Source organism: Lepus europaeus, chromosome 4 (assembly GCF_033115175.1).
Source record: "Lepus europaeus isolate LE1 chromosome 4, mLepTim1.pri, whole genome shotgun sequence".
NCBI classification, from domain to species: domain Eukaryota; kingdom Metazoa; phylum Chordata; class Mammalia; order Lagomorpha; family Leporidae; genus Lepus; species Lepus europaeus.
In genome coordinates this window covers 144,829,747-144,847,476 of record NC_084830.1, presented here as the reverse complement: position 1 = coordinate 144,847,476, position 17,730 = coordinate 144,829,747, and the positions used below count along the sequence as shown (strand labels likewise).

The following is a 17,730-nucleotide window of genomic DNA, read 5'->3' as shown; positions in this document are numbered from 1 at the left end:
CAGCATGTGACAATGTTGGGTGCCTGACTCCACGCGAGCCTTGGCTTTTCTTCGCCATAGTCAGGAAGCATGGGCTTTCCAGGGTGGCCCCAGCCTCCAATATTCCGTCCAGTTATCAGACCCCGTGTTGTGAGTTGGGGTCTGATGTGGCAGGCCCCACTGCTAACTGCACAGGAAGTCTGCTACCTCTGGGACTGAGGACTTGGCATTGCGCATGCCCTGCCCCCCTGCACCCCCGGCGGGCCTGACTCAGCAGAGCTGGTGCACGGTTTGAGGAGAGAAGCCACAGGAGGCTGCCTGGGCAGCACTTCTGCACCGCAGTTGGAGCTGGCCTGGCCAGAATGTGCACTCTGAGAAATGGGTGGAGACGATGCCTTTCCCCATCAGTACCAGTTTCCGGCTCCCCAGGTGAGGTTACAGGGTTGTGATCAGAGGAGGTGCACACTTGGGGGTTGCACACTTTATGTACACAGGATCTAGAAGCATTGCCTGAAGTGTTAGCCTATGCTTTGAAAAAGATTGGCCCCTGAGTAAGAGAGTTTGAAAACTGTTCAGCAGCAACCTCCAAAGTGAAATACAGCCTTAGGCTGTGGCTTCATAGCTCCTCTCCTAAATGTGTGAGCCTACTTCAAAAGACTTACAGAAAATGCAATTAAAAGATGATTTTATTTTTTTTTTATTTTTTTTTTTTAATTTTTGACAGGCAGAGTGGACAGTGAGAGAGAGACAGAGAGAAAGGTCCTCCCTTTGCCGTTGGTTCACCCTCCAATGGCCACCGCGGTAGCGCGCTGCGGCCGGCGCACCGCGCCGATCCGATGGCAGGAGCCAGGTGCTTATCCTGGTCTCCCATGGGGTGCAGGGCCCAAGCACTTGGGCCATCCTCCACTGCACTCCCTGGCCACAGCAGAGAGCTGGCCTGGAAGAGGGGCAACCGGGACAGGATCGGCGCCCCGACCGGGACTAGAACCCGGTGTGCCGGCGCCGCAAGGCGGAGGATTAGCCTAGTGAGCCACGGCGCCGGCAAGATGATTTTATTTTGGTGCAAAAAATTTTGAAATCCATGCATATGGGGGGTCTTCAAAAAGTTCATGGGGGGCCAGTGTCGTGGCACAGTGAGTTAAGCCACCTTCTGTGGCACCTGCCAGCATCACTTATGAGCACTGACTCGAGTCCCAGCTGCTCCACTTCCCATCCAGCTCCCTGCTAATGTGCCCAGGAAAGCAGCAGAAGATGGCCTAAGTACTTGGGTCCCAGCCACCCATGTTGGAGTCCCAAATGGAGTTTCGGGCTCTTAGTTTCTGCCTGGCCCAGCCCTGACCGTCTGTAGCCATTTGAGGATTGAACTAATGGATGGAAAATCATTCTCTCTCTCTCCCTTTCTCTGTAACTCTGCCTTTCAAATAAGATACATAAACCTTTTAAAAAGATGTCATGAGAAATGCCTACTATGGGAAAGCTATGTATGATAGAAGTTTCCAAATGTTTTGCACCAAAATAAACTTATTTTTAAATTCCACTTTCCACGAACTTTTAAAAGTACCCTCAGACATTCCTAGCATAGAGTCTTGTACATACATATCCTGAAAGACATGCCCAATTCGCACTAGCCAAGCTGGAAGCAACCCCGATTTCCATCAACAGTGGAATGAATAAACAAATTGTAGTAGTCATAAAATGGAATATAGCAATGAGATTAAACAAAGGATTTTGTACTTAACAATATGGTTGAGTCTCATTGAGCAAGAGAACTCAGACATAAAAATAGTACATGCTGTATGATTTCTGTTGACATAAAGTTCAAAAATAGGCAAAAGGAACCCGTGGTAATAGCGGCCCGGTAGCGGCCAGCTGGGGCGGTGATGGGAGGAGGAGCAGGGTCACCGGGGCTGGACACTCCAAAGTGTGGCCGCAGGAGCTTTATACCCGGCATCTGTGTCCTTCCTCTGTATACAGAGTCTTCAAAAAGTTCGTGGAAAACGGGATTATCAAAAACTGTGTGTGCATTTAATTTTTTTTTTGAACCAAAATAAACTTGTCTTTTAATTCTTTTTTTCCATGAACTTCAATTAACAAACTTACCTAAAATAAATAAAAGAGCCCTGTGACCCAGCGTACTGCAGGCAGGAGCTCCAGGGAGAGCCCGGAAGCTGAGCATCCCTCCCTGTGGGGACTTCTGCTGAGCCTAGGTTATTTGAGTCCCCTGATGTCAGCAACCAGAGGCATGGGGACACAGGGGAAGAGGGAGGTGGCTTGGTGGGTGACTGTCCCAGGAGGGAGCTGAGAGTGTCACAGGCACACAGGAGGCCTGTGCGGGGCTGGCCCTGGCCTTGCCTGTGTAGACCAGAGGGTTGCTGTCAGGGCTGAGCAGAGGCCAGCTCCCCACAGCCCTGCCAGGGGCCTGGGGCTGCCCAGAAAGCACCTTCCTGCAGCTTCCGGAGGAAGGAGAGCCTCCTCCCACTGGGCCAGGGCACGGGTGCCACCTTCGCTGGGGTCTTTCTGCACTGCTCAGCTCCGCCCACATCACCCACTCCCTGCCGGCTCAGCTCAGCGGTGTTCAGGACCTGGCTTGGCAATCGGTGTTCAGGACCTGGCTTGGCAATCGAGAAGTTTCCAACGATGGGAACTGATGGGGGTGGGGAGGCTGGGGCCAAAGGTCCCCCCTACCTTCTCTCAGGGACGAAAGGTCTCTGAAGTCTGGATAAAAGGCAAAGAGGGAGTGCAGTGTGCCTGGTCCGCCCTAGGTGCTGCTGTCCCCTGTGGAAGTGTGGATGGAGAGCCGTCCCCAGCCCGGGAGCATGAGCCGGGCTGGCCCAGCACCCGCTCTGGGGGCAGGAGACGCTTCATCGCTGGGCTCAGAGGGCAGGACCTGATGAGGTCACAGCCAAATGTCTGGAGGTTGACCGAGAACAGAGTCGGCTCTCGGCTGGCCAGCCATTGCAGTCAGAGGGAAGCCCAGGCCTCACAGCACCCTGCCTTCACCCCACCGCGCAGGTGGGCAAACTGAGTCCTGGGGGAAGTTGTGCCGGGAGCCTGTCTCGCTGCTCCCCTGCTGCATCTTGGGTGAGGGCTGCACCATCCCACCCGCTCCTCTCTCTCCCTTCCCTTGGTTCGGGGTTTCTCCACAAAAGCGCCACTGCCCCCCTCACCTCTGCTCTGCCTCAGGAGCAGGGGTCAGCGGGCTATCAGGATCTGGCCGCGGCTCTCCTGGGCTTTGCGGCCTCTCAGCTCCACCTCACTGTGTGGACACAGCCAGAGACTAGATGCAAAGGAACCTCTGATTTATGCACACTGCAATTTGAATTTCCTATCATTTTAACATGTCACGAAGTATTAGCCTTCCCTAATTTTGTTTGCAACCATTAAAAACATAAAAATTGTTCTTAGCTCGTGGGCTGTACAGAAACGGGCAGCAGGCCAGGTCAGGCCCTGAGGCCGTCGCCTGCCAGCTCCCTCTTCTAGAATGTGCTGTCCTCACGGTCGCTGAGACCATGAGGCCTGCCCTGTGCCAGGGGTGGGAATGGAGTGACCAACGGCTCTGCTTTGTCTGGGCCCGAGACTTTGTGTGTGTGCTACAACTGGACAGTTCCAGGCAACCTGGGGACAGTTGGCCATCCTGAGTAGTCACCGTTAGGTGGGGGGTGGGGGGTGCTTTGGGAGTTGGTGGCCAGGGTTCTGGTCTGGCCGCCGTGCACCGCCCGGTCCTTGCGGTTTGCGGTGGGGCCTTGTCCTTGGCCCTCCGCAGGGAGGTGCCCCCTCCTCCGAGGCAGAAAGCCTCTGTGGTCTGGGCACTCTCAAAAGGCAGGAAGTTGAATCATCGACTCGGTAACGTCTCGTCTCTCGTCAGCCCGCGGGTCTGCCCCAGCGGCTCAGGCTCCCGGCCCCCCAGCGCTGGCTCCACACTTCGGCGGCTGCTTTTTCTGAGTGGGACAGCTCCTGAGCAGCTTCCTGGGAGGCTTCTGAAGACATAGGGGCTGTCGAGTCAGGTGGGAAGGAGGGCCGCTGGCACGGGGGACTGGGGGCTGGCTGCCAGCCAGCTCTGGCTGGCGCTCGGTGTGCAGCTCAGCCCCTCCTTAGCCCACTCTGTGTCCTGGCCTTGGCTTCCACTGCACAAACACTGAATCTGGACATCCCCTCGAATTAAGAGCGTGAGTGGTGCCCAAAGTGAGATCCCCTAGGTTCTGCGGGAGCCAAGACGCTCAGACACGCGGCCCTGTCTCCTGCCTGCCTGGGAGCAGGGCCTGACCAGCTCAGGCCGCAGGGGCCTTAGGAAGGGGGCAGGTCTGGGTTTCGAGGGACGGAGAAGCCAAGGGTGTGGTCAGGGGAGAAAGTGTTCTTCCTCCCAAGACTGTGCAGTGCGCTACTTGCCGTGGCTGGGGCCCGGGACCTGGACCAGCAAGACCGTGCTCCTTGGCCCCTGCAGGGGGTCTGTGGGGATGGATGCTCAGCAGAGGCGGCAGGTGTAGCAAAGGCAGCCAGCCCTGTGCCACAGGTGCCCTTGGTGTCCCTCGGTCCTTCCATACCTGAGCCTGGCAGCTGTACTCAGGGTTCGACTGTAGGCCACAAGCCCCTGCTGTGCCCTGCGCGGTCTGCTTCCTGGCTGCACAGGACTTGACCTCCCCTAGCAGAGAGCCAGGCCTGCGAGGGCCAAGCAGGGCCATGTGGCAGAGTGTGTGGGCGCCCTCCAATCTGCTGCCAGTAACAGCACAGCCAGTAGGTGACCCTAGGAGAAAGGCCCACCCAGCTGCCCGCGACCAGAGGCCAGACCAGGCTAAGAGGTGCTTTCTGTCCTACAAGCAGCAGGTTCAAAGCCAGCCTTAGCCAAAGCCCTGAACCGTCCTGATCCTCTCAGGACCTGAGGACCTGCGAGGGGCCAGCCGTACACTGATGCCTCAGGGTGCAGAGGGGGGCCTGGGAGCTGGGCACTGGGGCTAAGGCAAACCCCAGCCCCTCATCGGGAGCCAACCCTCCTGTAGGCATTCGGCTTCCATTATCTGCTCAGTAGTGTAGCCCTGAGGCACCTGAAGCAGTGCCTCGTTAGACATGCCCGGCTCACCCTCAGAAGTGAGTCTTTCTGAGACCCTTGGGGGTCTTGTGGTGAGCGCACCTCCCCTGCTGCGCTCCTGCCTGGGGTAGGGGTCTCTGCCCAGAGTCCAGGCAGTGAAGTGGAGGCCAAGTGTGGCAGGTGCCGTTGGCCAGGTCTGGACCCTGCCACCGGCCCCTCCCACTGAGAGATGAGACAGAACGGGACTGGCTGGTGGAGGACTCCCAGGGACTGCGCCCGCCTGCCCATCTGGGAGGGACATTTCTGGGCCTCTCCCCGCCAGTGCCAGGCTGGGTGTGGGGCCCCAAGGCCCCAGCACTTGCCTGGTCCAAAGGACACTAACAGCTAGCACCTGGGAGTGTGTGAGGGTGGAACTCCAGCCGAGAGGGCAGGGCAGGGGCAGGTGGGAGGGAGAGAGGAGGAGGCTGAGCCTAGGGCCGGTCCTGGGGCCCAAAGGCCTCTCTGCCTGGGCAGAACTGGGCTAGCAGAGCTGCCTCAGTGGCCCCTCGGCAGGGACAGAGCTCTGCAGAGTGGCCCCATCTTCTCCAGCCTCCCCAGCTCTCCTGCGGGCCAGGTGTCCTACAGGACTTGAGCAAGATGCCACTGGGCTGCCGGGCTGCCAGGCTGCCAGCAAGCCCCGGCCCTGCTCTCTCCTGCAGCCAATTGCTAATGGGGGGGGGGATTTCTGGCAGGGGAGTCAGGAAGACCTTTGGTCAGGGAGTCCTTTATAGGTTCCTCAAGCGGGCTAGGTGGGCCCAGCTCCTCTGCAGCCCTGGCCACTGGTGGAGCTCAGTGGGCTCCAAGCGGTGGGCAAGGGCTCCTGGGAGATGCAGGGGGAGACTGAAGCAACAAAATCATCCAGGAGTCAGGCCACACAGGCGGCATGTCCTGGCACAGATGTACCCAGGTCAGTAAGAAGCCCGGGCTAGGCTGGGGCAGAGGGGATTTGGAACTGGCTGGGGGGCTGGACTCCAAGCTTCTGGCTCCCTGAGTCTGGGCTTGGCGTGGGGGGTGGGGCTGAAGAGGCCAGGGAAGAAGATGCCCATGGGGGCACTGTGTCGTGGACTAACTGAACCCTGACTCTGGCAGTCTCCAAATGAGAGGAAGGCGTAGGCACCTACAGGGCAGCAGCAGGGAGAGCTTCCTGAAGAGGCGGCTTGCCAGCCGGGAAGAGAAGGCTGCCCAGACCTGGGGCTGTGTGAGCCGGGGTCCGGAGGTGGGAGCACGGCAGGCAGGTGTGAGGGCCAGGGACCCGCCCAGCGGCAGAGATGTGCACGAAACTCATGCTGGGGAGGAAGGAGGCCAACAGTGGGGGGCTGTGGCCCTGGCTCTGTGCCCTTCCAGACCGTGGCCTGCAGTCGGCATGAATGGAGCCCACCCCCTGCACACCCACACAGAGATGCTGAAGTCCTAACCCCCTACCTGGAAACAGGATCGTGGTAGATCTAACCAAGCTCAGGTGAGGTCCTTGCAGTAGATCAAAGCCGACATGACGCAGTGTCATGCAAAGAGGGCCGTTTGCAGTGGGCACGGATACACAGGGAGAGAGCCAGCTGCGTGAGGGCACACGTACACCGAGGGAGGTGGAGGCAGACGGGGGGCTGTGCTGCCATAGCACAGCATGCCTGGGACTTCCAGAAGCTGGAGGGAGTGTGGCCTGGACGTGCAGCCCCAGAGCGTGGAGAATAAAATGGCACTGCTATAATCCAGCCAGTTCCTGCTACTTCCTCACAGCAGCCCTGGGAAACCAACCCACCTCAGCAGTCCTGCAGCCCAGGATGACCTGGCCCAGGCCTCTGGTGGGGCCTCGAGCACCATCAGCACCCTGTGCTCCCTGACTCTGAGCTCTCATCAGCACATCTGTACGCTTTGCTGGCCAGGCTTTCTCCTGGCTGGTGGGCAGGTGCATTCAGGGTAGGGCAGCTCTGGGCCAGGTCACTGTGGCTGTTCCTTGAATGGGAGGTGAAGGCAGGATGGTCGAGGGGCGGTGAGCCCCAGGGAGACCGCTGTGTGCCATCTGCTCGTCTGAAGCCTGGCCTGGCTTCAGTTGGGGCATCTGTGCCTCAGCTAGGTTTCAGTCGGGTGCGCCCAGCTCCTCTGCTCTCCAGTTCCTTCCTGGCCTGGTGCGAATCTGGTGAACTTGGGGAAATTCCTGACCTTCCTTCTCAATGGGGCCATTGGCCCTTGGAGTTAGCCACAACATAACCGCGCAGGTCCGTCCAACAAGGGGGCTGTGTCTGTGGCCCGATGACTCATGCACACTGCTCTCTCCTGCAACCTTGGGCGGGACCTGGGGCTGGGGACAGTGCCAGCCAGCACAGGCTAGGAACTTGGCTGTGTTGTTGCCCCAGCGCAGTTCCTAGGAACAGCATGTACCCCAGGCTTTAGGACAAAAGTCTGGAAGCAGAGTGGCAGCTCTCATCTGAACTGGGTGATGGAAAGGGACAGAGGAAACAGCAAGTTCACAGGGCCGGAGGTAGCAACGAGGTTGACAGTCCAGGATGGAGAAGAACACAGAGGAGGCTGGGGCACAGAGGAAGAAAGGCCAGCGATTGCCTTGTGGTTAGACTGGGCCTCCCTGGGTGAGCCAGGCGACTGTCCCCACCACAAGGTCCCCAACTCAGTCACCTCTGGCAGCTGAGGTCAGAGAGTCACAGGTGCCGGGAGTACGCATGGGTATTTCTGCATGTAGTCATTATTCTATCATAGTTTCTTTCTCCTCTTGTTGGGTTCTTGACTTTTTGTAAAGTTTTTCTTATTTATTTGAAAGCCAGAGTGACAGAGGGAGGGAGAGACAGAGAGAAACATAGAAGTCTTTCAACCACTGGTTTACTCCCCAAATGCCCACCACAGCCAGGGCCAGGCCAGGCCAAAGCAGGAGCCAGGAACTCCATCTGGGTCTCCTCTGTTGGTGGCAGAGACCCAAGCACGTGAGCCATCATCTATTGTGTTTCCAGCGCGTTAGCAGAAAGTTGGGTTCGAAGGCGAGTAGCTGCGAGTGGAACCAAGCGCTCCAGTGTGCGATGTGAGCATCCCAAGTGGGGGCTTAGCCCTCTGGCTGCAATGCCTGCTCTTCCTGTCTGTTTCCCCTGCTGTGTTTCTACGGTATTGTTACCTGTCTACCTAGCTTTGTGCATCCAATCGTGGATCTGTGAGCCTGTCACCTGGCCACAGTTTGTATCTTCCCACCCCTCTATCAATCTATCATTTGCCAATCTATCATTCCTTGTTAGATTTTGCTCTCCCAGTTGCATAACTGCCTCACTCCCCCGCCTCAACCGTCTACCTAATAAGCTGACTTTTCAACTCAAGCTGTCATTTAGTTGTCCTCTGTCGACAATGAATGAGCAGTCATTATCTCCATATTTGTACCTGTGTCCCAAATGTGGACTTTCTCTCTTGATGTTCATAAACAGATGCAATCAGTATTTCCTGAATGCCTGTCTCATGTGTGGGTGAAACGAGGGGCTACTGACACCCCCAGTGGCTACAGGGGTCCTTTTAATCCCATCGTCATCACCATCAATGCCATCACCCCTATTCCATGCCCAGTCCAGTTTTGTTATCCATATGAACTTTCAGCCAAATTCAGGTTGCTCCGGTCTGCGTTTTGCTCAGGGCCATCCCGTATATGCATAACTAAAGCAGGCTCATTTTAACTCAATGTTGATCTTAGATAAAGTGTGGGTAGACAGGCACGTCTGCTGGGCCAGCACCTTGTGCATCAAACAGAAAATCCTAAAGTGAAGCGGAAATTATTTTTAGCTTGTCTGGGCAAACAGCACAGAAGACAGGGACTCCAGAGGTGTTGCCTCGGTGGGTGTGTGAGCGTGCACCACACACGGGCACACCTGCGTGTGTGCACCCTCTCTCTTCCTTCTGCAGGCCCTCCTCCTGCCGCTCAACAGAGGGCCACTGGAGTGCTGACTCATGTCCTACCTCATCTGGTTTCCAGCCTGGCGCCCTCACCTCTTTGGCCTGTGTGCCAAGGAAGGGGCCTCCCAGCCCGGCCAGCCAGAGGATGAGATACCAGGGAGCTGCTGACCTTTCCCTGAGCTCTGTGGGCAGCTGGGGATCGGGGAGGTAAAGGGAGCTGAATCCCTGGGGCAGATGCTCTCCAGGGCAGCCCCTCACAGCCCAGCGCAGTACCCTCGGCCCCCTGGGCAGCTGCCTCTCCCAGCTAACCTGGGTGCGGGACAATGTGGAGCCTCCTTTTTCTTTGGAGAGCTCCAAGAGGAGCTACGTGAGGCAGATAATCAGCCAGGAGCTGGCCTCACGGGGGATCAGTGCCACAAAAATTCCTTGTCTCTACTCCTTTGCTGCCCAGGCATCCAGTGCCAGTCCACGTCCAGGCTGGAGACCTGGCACATTTGGAGGCAGCTCACCATCTGTCAGAGCTGCTGGTCCTGCAGGTGCACCCTGGCCCCACCACTGCCTCCCTCCACAGCCCTGAGGGAGGTGAGCTTGCTCAGCGGTGCCCGAAGGAGGCTCCCTGGGCAGCCACCTTGCACCCTGGAGCACTTCCCAGCTGCGGGAGGCTGGTCAAGGCCAGGACTCCATTCAGGAAGCCTTGACTGGAGCGAGGCATCTCAGGGCCAGCCACTCATGCTGCTTCTGCCCGCATGCTGAGCCTCGATCACGTCCAAAGCCAGTATCTGTCCCTCTCCCACCCTGTGGTCTCCTCCAGGCAGGGACCTCAGCTAAGTCATTTCTGTAGCCTGAAGCCAGCCCAGTGTCAGGCCCAGAACTGCCAGGGGAAGTGTGTGCAGCCAGACCTGCACCGAGCACAGCTCAGCCCGGCACCCTAATCCTGGCCTCCCACAGTGTCCATCCACTGCCCTGGTGACCAGCCCAGAGGCCCCAGTCCATGGGCTCCCCACCTTTACTACCTGAGCAGCCAGGCTGGCCCAGGCCCTGTCCTGCACCATGTTGGATGAAATGAGACTGCACCTGCTGCAGCAGGGACCTGGGGCCCTGGCCACTCAGACCCAGCCCCGCCCTGCCTGTGGGAGCGCAGCCAGCATGAAAGGGTGCTAGCATGCCCTCAGGATGTGAGGGGCCCAGCAAGGGCCAAGCCAACCAGCCCGGGGCAAGCAGAGAGGGGAGGCTCATGGAGGAGCTTGTGGCCCCACCCCAAGGGGGCTGCTGTCCCTGAAGGAGTCCAAGGGGGGCCCAGTGCAGAGGCCACCTCCCCCTTCCAGTGGCACGGTGGCCCAACACGGGCAGCAGTCCTGGGCTGGGGCCTGCCCTTCTTGACTTTATTTTGTTTATTTATTTATTTATTTTGCTGTAAACTTGCATATACGTGTGTGTCCAGATTAGAGTATAGCCTAGTGTTGTGTAGGTATTCGTTTGCACCGTGAGCGGAGTCAGACTGCACACCATCCTGACAGGTGCTAGTCCTGTCAGCCACACAAACCTTGTGTTACGGCCGCTGTTGCCGCCTTGGTTCTTTCCCACTGTGCTTTGCTTCATCAGGCCTCCAGCCATGGATGTTTGAGCTCCTCTTAGTTTCCCAAGGTCACAAACAACCCTGTCATGACTGCTCACTCTCTGTCTCTCTTTCTCTCTATCTCTTTTTAAAGATCTGTTTATTTATTTGGAAGCCAGAGTTACACAGAGAGAGAAGGAGAGGCAGAGAGACAAAAAGGTCTTCCATCTGCTGGTTCACTCTCCAACTGGTCGCAATGGCTGGAGCTGCACTGATCCAAAGCCAGGAGCCAGGAGCTTCTTCCGGGTTTCCCATGCAAGTTCAGGGGCCCAAGGACTTGGGCCATCCTCCACTGCTTTCCCAAGCCACAGCAGAGAGCTGGATCGGAAATGGAGCATCCGGGACTTGAACCTGCGCCCATATGGGATGCTGGCACTGCAGGCGGCGGCTTTACCCGCTGCGCCACAGTGCCAGCCCCCTGTTTTTTTTTTTTTAATATTTATTTTAATTATTCAAAAGGCAGAGTTAACAGAAAGGGAGATCTTTTATCTGCCAGTTCATTCACAAATGGCCACAATAATCAGGGCTGGGTCAGGCTGAAGCCAGGAGCCTGGAACTCCATCTGGGTCTCCCACATGGTTGGCAGGGGCCCAGGCACTCGGGCAGTCTTCCACTGCTTTCCCGTGTTCATTAGCAGGAGCTGGGTAGGAAGCAGAGCAGCTGGTGTCATCGGTGGTAACTTAACCTGCTACGCCAGGATGCCAGCCCCCAGTACTCTTCTTAAACAAGCTTTGTCTGGCCAGCATTGTGGCAAAGCAGATAAAGCCACTGCGGTCAACCCATGTGGGTACTGATTTGAGAACCAACTGCTCTACTGCTGATCCAGCTCCCTGCTAATGCCCCTCGGAAAGCAGCAGCAGATGACCCAAGTGCTGCCCCTACACTCAAGTAGGGAACCTGGAGGAAGCTCCTAGTTTCTGGCTTCAGCCTGGCCCAGCCTTGGCTGTTGCAGCCATCTAGGGAGTGAACCAACAGATGGAGGACCTCTGTGTATGTGTGTGTGTGTGTGTGTAACTCTGCCTTTTAAATAAATAAAATAAATCCTAAAAAACAAACAAACAAAAAACCCACACAGGCTTCGTGCACACTTTGGGGGGTCTCCTTGGGGGAGATTCCTGAAAGCAGAAATGCACACTCCTAATCTCATCTTCTGCTTCCAACCTGGGGCAACTCGGGGATCCCTCCTTCGCCCCAAGCAGCTCCATAATACACTTTGGCAAATGGACATCAGCTCCCTCCTCAGCAGGAGCCCACAGAGGTTGGCATCCTGCCTGGTCCCGTGGGCTGCTGACTGGCTGAGGACCAGGCAGACACCCATGTCTCCCCCGCCTGTGTCGTCCGAGTTGCCCTGTGTATGTGGGACTATCTCCAGGCCTTCCCCAGGACACTCTATTGACCGTGTGGACCCCAAGGTCCTGCAGCGGCTTGTTTTGCCTTGACCATTGTGCATATTCTTAAGGACCTGTCTTGCTGCAGGGACCTAAATCCCACAAACACAGGCTCTGGGCCAGAAACGCCCCATCCCAGCACTGGGCCTTGTCTGTGTAGGTGTTCGTGCTGGCTCACCTGCGCCGTGGCTGTAGGCTTATTGGTGAATACGTGGCATGACTGTCACGTGGACGAGCTGGGCTTTGAGTCATCAGAAGCCTGGGAAAGGTGACAGGCTTTGCTTCCAGTGCTCTGGAGAGCTAGTGCCTTTGGTTTTCAGTGGGTCTTGGGTTGGGCGAGGGGCTGCAGCTCAGACCAGCTTGTTTCACCCTTGAACTGCAGGTGGGCTTGAGTTACTGGCTGCTGCCAGCTTCCAGGAGGCACGTGGACGCCCCAGGGAGCTTGACTGCCTTTTGCCATCTGCGGCCACGGGGCAGGTCTGAGAGATTGAGAGGGGACAGGTGGCCCGGCTGGCACACGCTCCACACGTCTCCTGGGACTGGTCAGAACAGACTCTGAACCGGCTGGCGAGGGCTCCGGAGGGGTGCCTTGCCCAAGCGTGCATGTCCACCTCTGCCAGTGCCAGGTCTGGATCCTGCCAAGGCAGTCCTCAGCCACTGGCACAGCCCTGGGCAGCTGCAGGTTCTGCCTGGGGCCCAGCAGGCTCCTGAATTATGTGCCTTGCACCGCTTGCCACGGCGTGGGCACTCGGGAAATATGGATGGAGTGACCACCAGGATGCGTGCTTGTCCCACTCATGGTGGCTGCCTTGTGCCACTGACTGCAGGTGCAAGGGTGAAGGCTGGATCCCAGGAACACAGGAGACGAAGAGGGGAAGTGTGGGCAAATCTTACCTGCGTCGGTGCCGTCAGCAATCTACCCAGGATTCTTCAGGAAGCCTACAGCTAGGGGAGGCACCCTGACCCAATTTTCCTAATCTCTAATGCCAGCCACTTGCAGTGTGATCTCTGGAGCAGCAGCAGCCTCCGGCAGCTTGTTGGAAGTGCAGGCTCTCAGGCCCCGCCCCAGACTTACTGAATCAGCCTCTGTACTTGAACTGGATCCCAGGTGATTTGAGTACGTGTTATCATTGGAGAGCCATTGCGCTAAGCAGTGGACTGGAACCCAGATGAGGACTTCTCTCCGGGCACAGAGGCGGGCCGCTAGAGAGGTAGCTAACCATATCTGGGCTTCTGTCTACCTGGATGACTCAGGCAAATAATTGCATCAGATATTCTCTATCTGCAGCCACTGAATACTGCTTGGCACCTAGCAGGGACTCAATAAATATTCAGTGCATGAACGTGAACAAAGCTCAGGCTAGTTTCTCAATTTAGGGTGCCTAAGGTAGGCTGGACTCCTGCCTCCAGAGACAAATTGCCAGTTAGTTGGCTCCCAGTGAGAACAGCATTGACTAATGAGCCATTCCTGCATGCCTGGCCAGTTCTTAGAACCACGTGGCCATGCTCTCAAGAGTTTTACCAAGTGTGGTTCGTGGTCAAGACCATCAGGAATGACCAGGTGCTTCTTCAAAGTGCCACACCCCGGGCCCTGCCCCAGAACTGTCTGTTGGGAACCTTTGAGGAGGAAGCCCAGAGACCTGCTTTGATAACGAGCTTCCCAGGCACCCTCAAGTTGGGAAACGATTGCTTTGCTAGCGCACACAAGAGGAAACGGGCGCAAAAGTCACAGAGCTGGCGAATGGTGGAGACAGGACTCCACCCCAAGCCTGCCTGGCTCTAGAGTCCAGACTTCTCACCAAACGGTCTATCGCCCTGGAAAAACTGATGTCCATGCTGACCGTGCGTGTTCAGCCGGGTGTATTGCTTTGTGTGTGAGTCGTCAACAGGTTGCTGGTCTCAGGACTCTTGGAAGTCCGTCTGTGTGTTTCTTTTCTCAGTGTCTGCAGCACGCGTTCCCTTGCCTAGCACACAGAAGAACCCAGAAGAAGTTGTCTGAACTGAAGTTTCACAGCTACCGTTTGCAGGTGGCATCTGGGGACAGGCTTTAACAGATCTGAACCTGGCCAGCCGCTCTTGCACTCCCGCCCGTCACGCTTCGTCTTATTTCACTTTTGTCAAGGTCACCAGTGCCCTCTCTGTTGCTGAACCCAGTGATCAGTCAGTCTTGAGCTCATCCGACCCGCAGCAGCCCCCCAGCTCCATACACTCCCTTCCCTTGCCTTTCAGGATGTTCCTGTCTCTGCATGCTGCTTGTAAACAACATCTTGAATGGTTTCTCTCCCCTCTGCAGACCTCTCTGGGTGCTCACCAGGGCCATCCTTAAACCCATTCTCTTCCTGCACTCGCTTCTCTGATGAGCCCAAATAGTCCCAAGGCATTAAAGACTACCCTCCTCCTGACCACTCTGAGTAGGAGCTGCCCTGAGTGCCGGCCCGCAGGGGGCTCATCTGCACCTCGAGTTTAACGTGTCCGGTGCTGGGCTCCTCATCTTTCCCCCAAACCTTCCCATCCCAGTTAATGGCAACTCCATTTCCTCACTGGCTGGGGTCACACCTGTAGTCACCCTCCACATCCCACTTCCTCCCACACTCCAGCAAATTCCGTCAGAGCCACCACCCAACAGACACAAGTCTGAGATACAGAACCTCTCGGCATTTGTGTGGCAACCACTGTGGTTCGAGGTTATATCACCTCTCACCTGATTTCTTATCCTGATGGTCTTGTGGCTTGCCCTCTTTGGTCTGTTCCCCAGATGATAGCCAAGTGACCTGTACAACCCAGTGTCACACGATGTCACTCTTCTGCTCCAAAGCCTGCCTATCACTCCAGCAAAATCCCTTCCGACGCCCTACCAGGCCCGGTGCACACATCCCTCCTGGTACACATTCCTGCCTCGGGGCCGTCCACTTACTGGCTTCTGTAGAGACTGTGGTTCTTCAGCTTTCCTGTAAGCCAAGGACAGCTTTGGGCAGTCTGGGGATACTCCTGACTATGACACCTTCCAATCCATAATATAAAATTCCGTAAGGTATGGGAAAACCCAAGGAGATCCAAATACAACTCTCAAAATATCCAACAAATGAGAAGTACCCTAAGATGTGCACTGTATTAATTCATTAAGCTATAAGCACCAGCAGCATAATTTTGAGGCAGCAATGAATCTCATGATAGTTTAAGATATTTATGAAAGCTATAATGTAATATGAAAATATCTGTGATTTCTTCTAGCAACGATGTCACGGGTGATGGTGATATCACGGATTTGTTGTCTGGATTCTTAATGAAAGAACATGTTGCATTTTAATGAGTGAGAAAAAAAAGTGTGGTTTCTTCCTCATCCACCGTCAGGACCCCCTGAATTCTCCCTGCAGACCTGCGGAGGGAGGTGTCCGAACTTCAGGCTGTGCAGCCCTGGCCTAGCGGGCTCACCCTCGCAAACAGCTGGGAGAAGTTTGCGGAAAGCGGCATTTAAAAATGTTTATGTTGACACGGACGTTTTTGGAATCCACGCCTGGTTTTTCACCATGCACGTTTTCCCTATGCTTTCGGAAGGCCCTTTGTATCCCCCCGAGCACAGCTCACCCCTCACTTCTTACTCCTGGCGTAGGTCACAGCCCCACACTGCTGACTGCCCATAGTTTTCCCCATAGCAGTTAAACCCCCCCAAACATCTATTTTGTTTATTTGTTTTCTTCCTTTTATAAAAGTCAGTATCTCCTTCCACTAGAAGCAGATTCCACAAGGGTAGGCGTTTCTCTCTGTTTTGAGTTTTGACCCTAGTACGCCCAGCGAATACTTGTTGAAGAAAGTTAAGTGATTACTTCTCCAAGCACTCTGTGTTTCTTCGGGATCTTTTCCTGTGAAAAGTTAATGAGTGATTCGTGAGACTTCTAATGAAGATTAAGGAGTTATAATTAGCTTTATCGCTATCATTCTGTTAGCACGCTCAAGGTTAACCTGAACCTGCAGCAAGAGCTGTGGAAAGGCCAGGACTTGGAGGGGGCTTTCAGACCTGGACAACAGGTGTTTCCCAGGGTGCTTTAGGGGGCCTGGGTCTCACTCCAGGTCAGGGAACCAGCCCGGAGCAAAGCGACAGCACGCAGGTCCTCCAGCTCCAGTCCAACCAATAACACTTGTGATGTGTGGCAGGGCGGTGACATGGAAACCACACAGGTCCCTGACTAGCTGACCCCGGGGCCCAACCCTGCCCATACTTACTGTCCATGTGACTGTTGGCGTAAGCTTCTGAGTCTTTCTGAAAGGTAAGATGATGAAACGGCACAGAGCAAGTGCTTTTTTTTTTTTTTTTTTTACAGGCAGAGTGGACAGTGAGAGAGCCAGAAAGGTCTTCCTTTTGCGGTTGGTTCACCCTCCAATGGCCACCGTGGCTGGCGCGCTGCGGCCAGCGTACCACGCTGATCCGAAGCCAGGAGCCAGGTGCTTATCCTGGTCTCCTATGGGGTGCAGGGCCCAAGCACTTGGGCCATCCTCCACTGCACTCCCGGGCCATAGCAGAGAGCTGGCCTGGAAGAGGGGCAACCGAGACAGAATCCAGCGCCCTGACCGGGACTAGAACCCGGTGTGCCGGCGCCACAGGTGGAGGATTAGCCTAGTGAGCCACGGCGCTGGCGTAAGTGCTCTTAAAACTGTTATGTATGTTTTTATTTATCTGCAAGGCAGAGGGAGAGAAAGTTCGTTCTTCCATCCTGTGGTTCACTCCCCATGTGCCAGCAATGTTTGGGGCTGGGCCAGGCCAAAGCCAGGAGCCAGGAATCATGCCGTCCTCATCCATCTCTCCAGCCCACTTCATAACTCTTTGCCAAGGCATTTTCCCATTCCAGTTTATAGGCTGCTGACCTCTGCGTGGAAACACTGAGGTCTGCCCTCCAGACCTATGGCTGAGATGGGACCTTGACCACCAGGTCTGCTGTCCACTAGGCTTCAGAGAGCACTCTCACCCCTCAAAACAAAACCAAAGCCGCAGGCACCATGCAGTGCTGGCGCTCACCTTGGGCCCTGAGCGGAGCTCGGCTTTCCGTACACAGCACAGATCTGGACGTCCTTACATCCATGTGTGTGGTATTTACATGTGTGTATGTGCATATAAGACCTCAGGAACCCTCCAAGTCACCCCATTCCACCCAAGAGGAAAAAGACACCCAGTTATCCCCAGCACACAGGTTCTGAACTGCAAAGCCAGGATCTGAACCCAGGTGTTTTGCCACTGGGTTACCTCTGGCAGCCTGCGCCACCTGTTCCCTGGCCTGGGAGGATCCTACCAACCCCCCTGGAGAGTCAGAGCCACATCTGGGTGGGAGGTGATACCCAGCCCCTCCTGGACTGGCTGAAGAAGGGAACTGTTGTAGTGACTCCCTCTGAGCTTGGATTTCTTTCTTATTGCAAAAACTGCTTATTTCAGCATCCATCATCTCCCTCTTTGTGGTGTAGACAATCCGCCCTGTCAGAGGATTTGCGCTGTTATTACGAGTTTGTTTATTATTAGATTTATTTCTCCTATAAGCAAATGTGTTCACAACATTCCATCGGGGAATCTTCTTAATTGTCACATAAATGTCACCCTATGTAAATTGAATATTTATCTTTCCGCGGAAGGGGGTGGGGGTAGGAAGGAAGAATAAACAACCCCGAGTCTTGGAGAGGGAGGCCCCGGGCACACCTCACCCACGTGCCCCCAAAGCAGGAAGGGAGCTGCGAGCATCATCGGCTCACCTGCGAGGGGCAGCCAAGAGCGAGGCGGGGAAAGTTGGCCGAGACGCCTTGGCCATGTTGGGCCCGGCCCCCCGGGT

At 55.8% G+C, this 17,730-nt stretch overlaps 1 protein-coding gene across 3 annotated transcripts in view; it reads left to right on the top strand.

The window, feature by feature from the left end:
- The window catches only part of JADE2 (jade family PHD finger 2), a 126,693-nt gene that overhangs the window by 60,868 nt on the left and 48,095 nt on the right, over nucleotides 1–17,730 (top strand). The window lies entirely within an intron of this gene.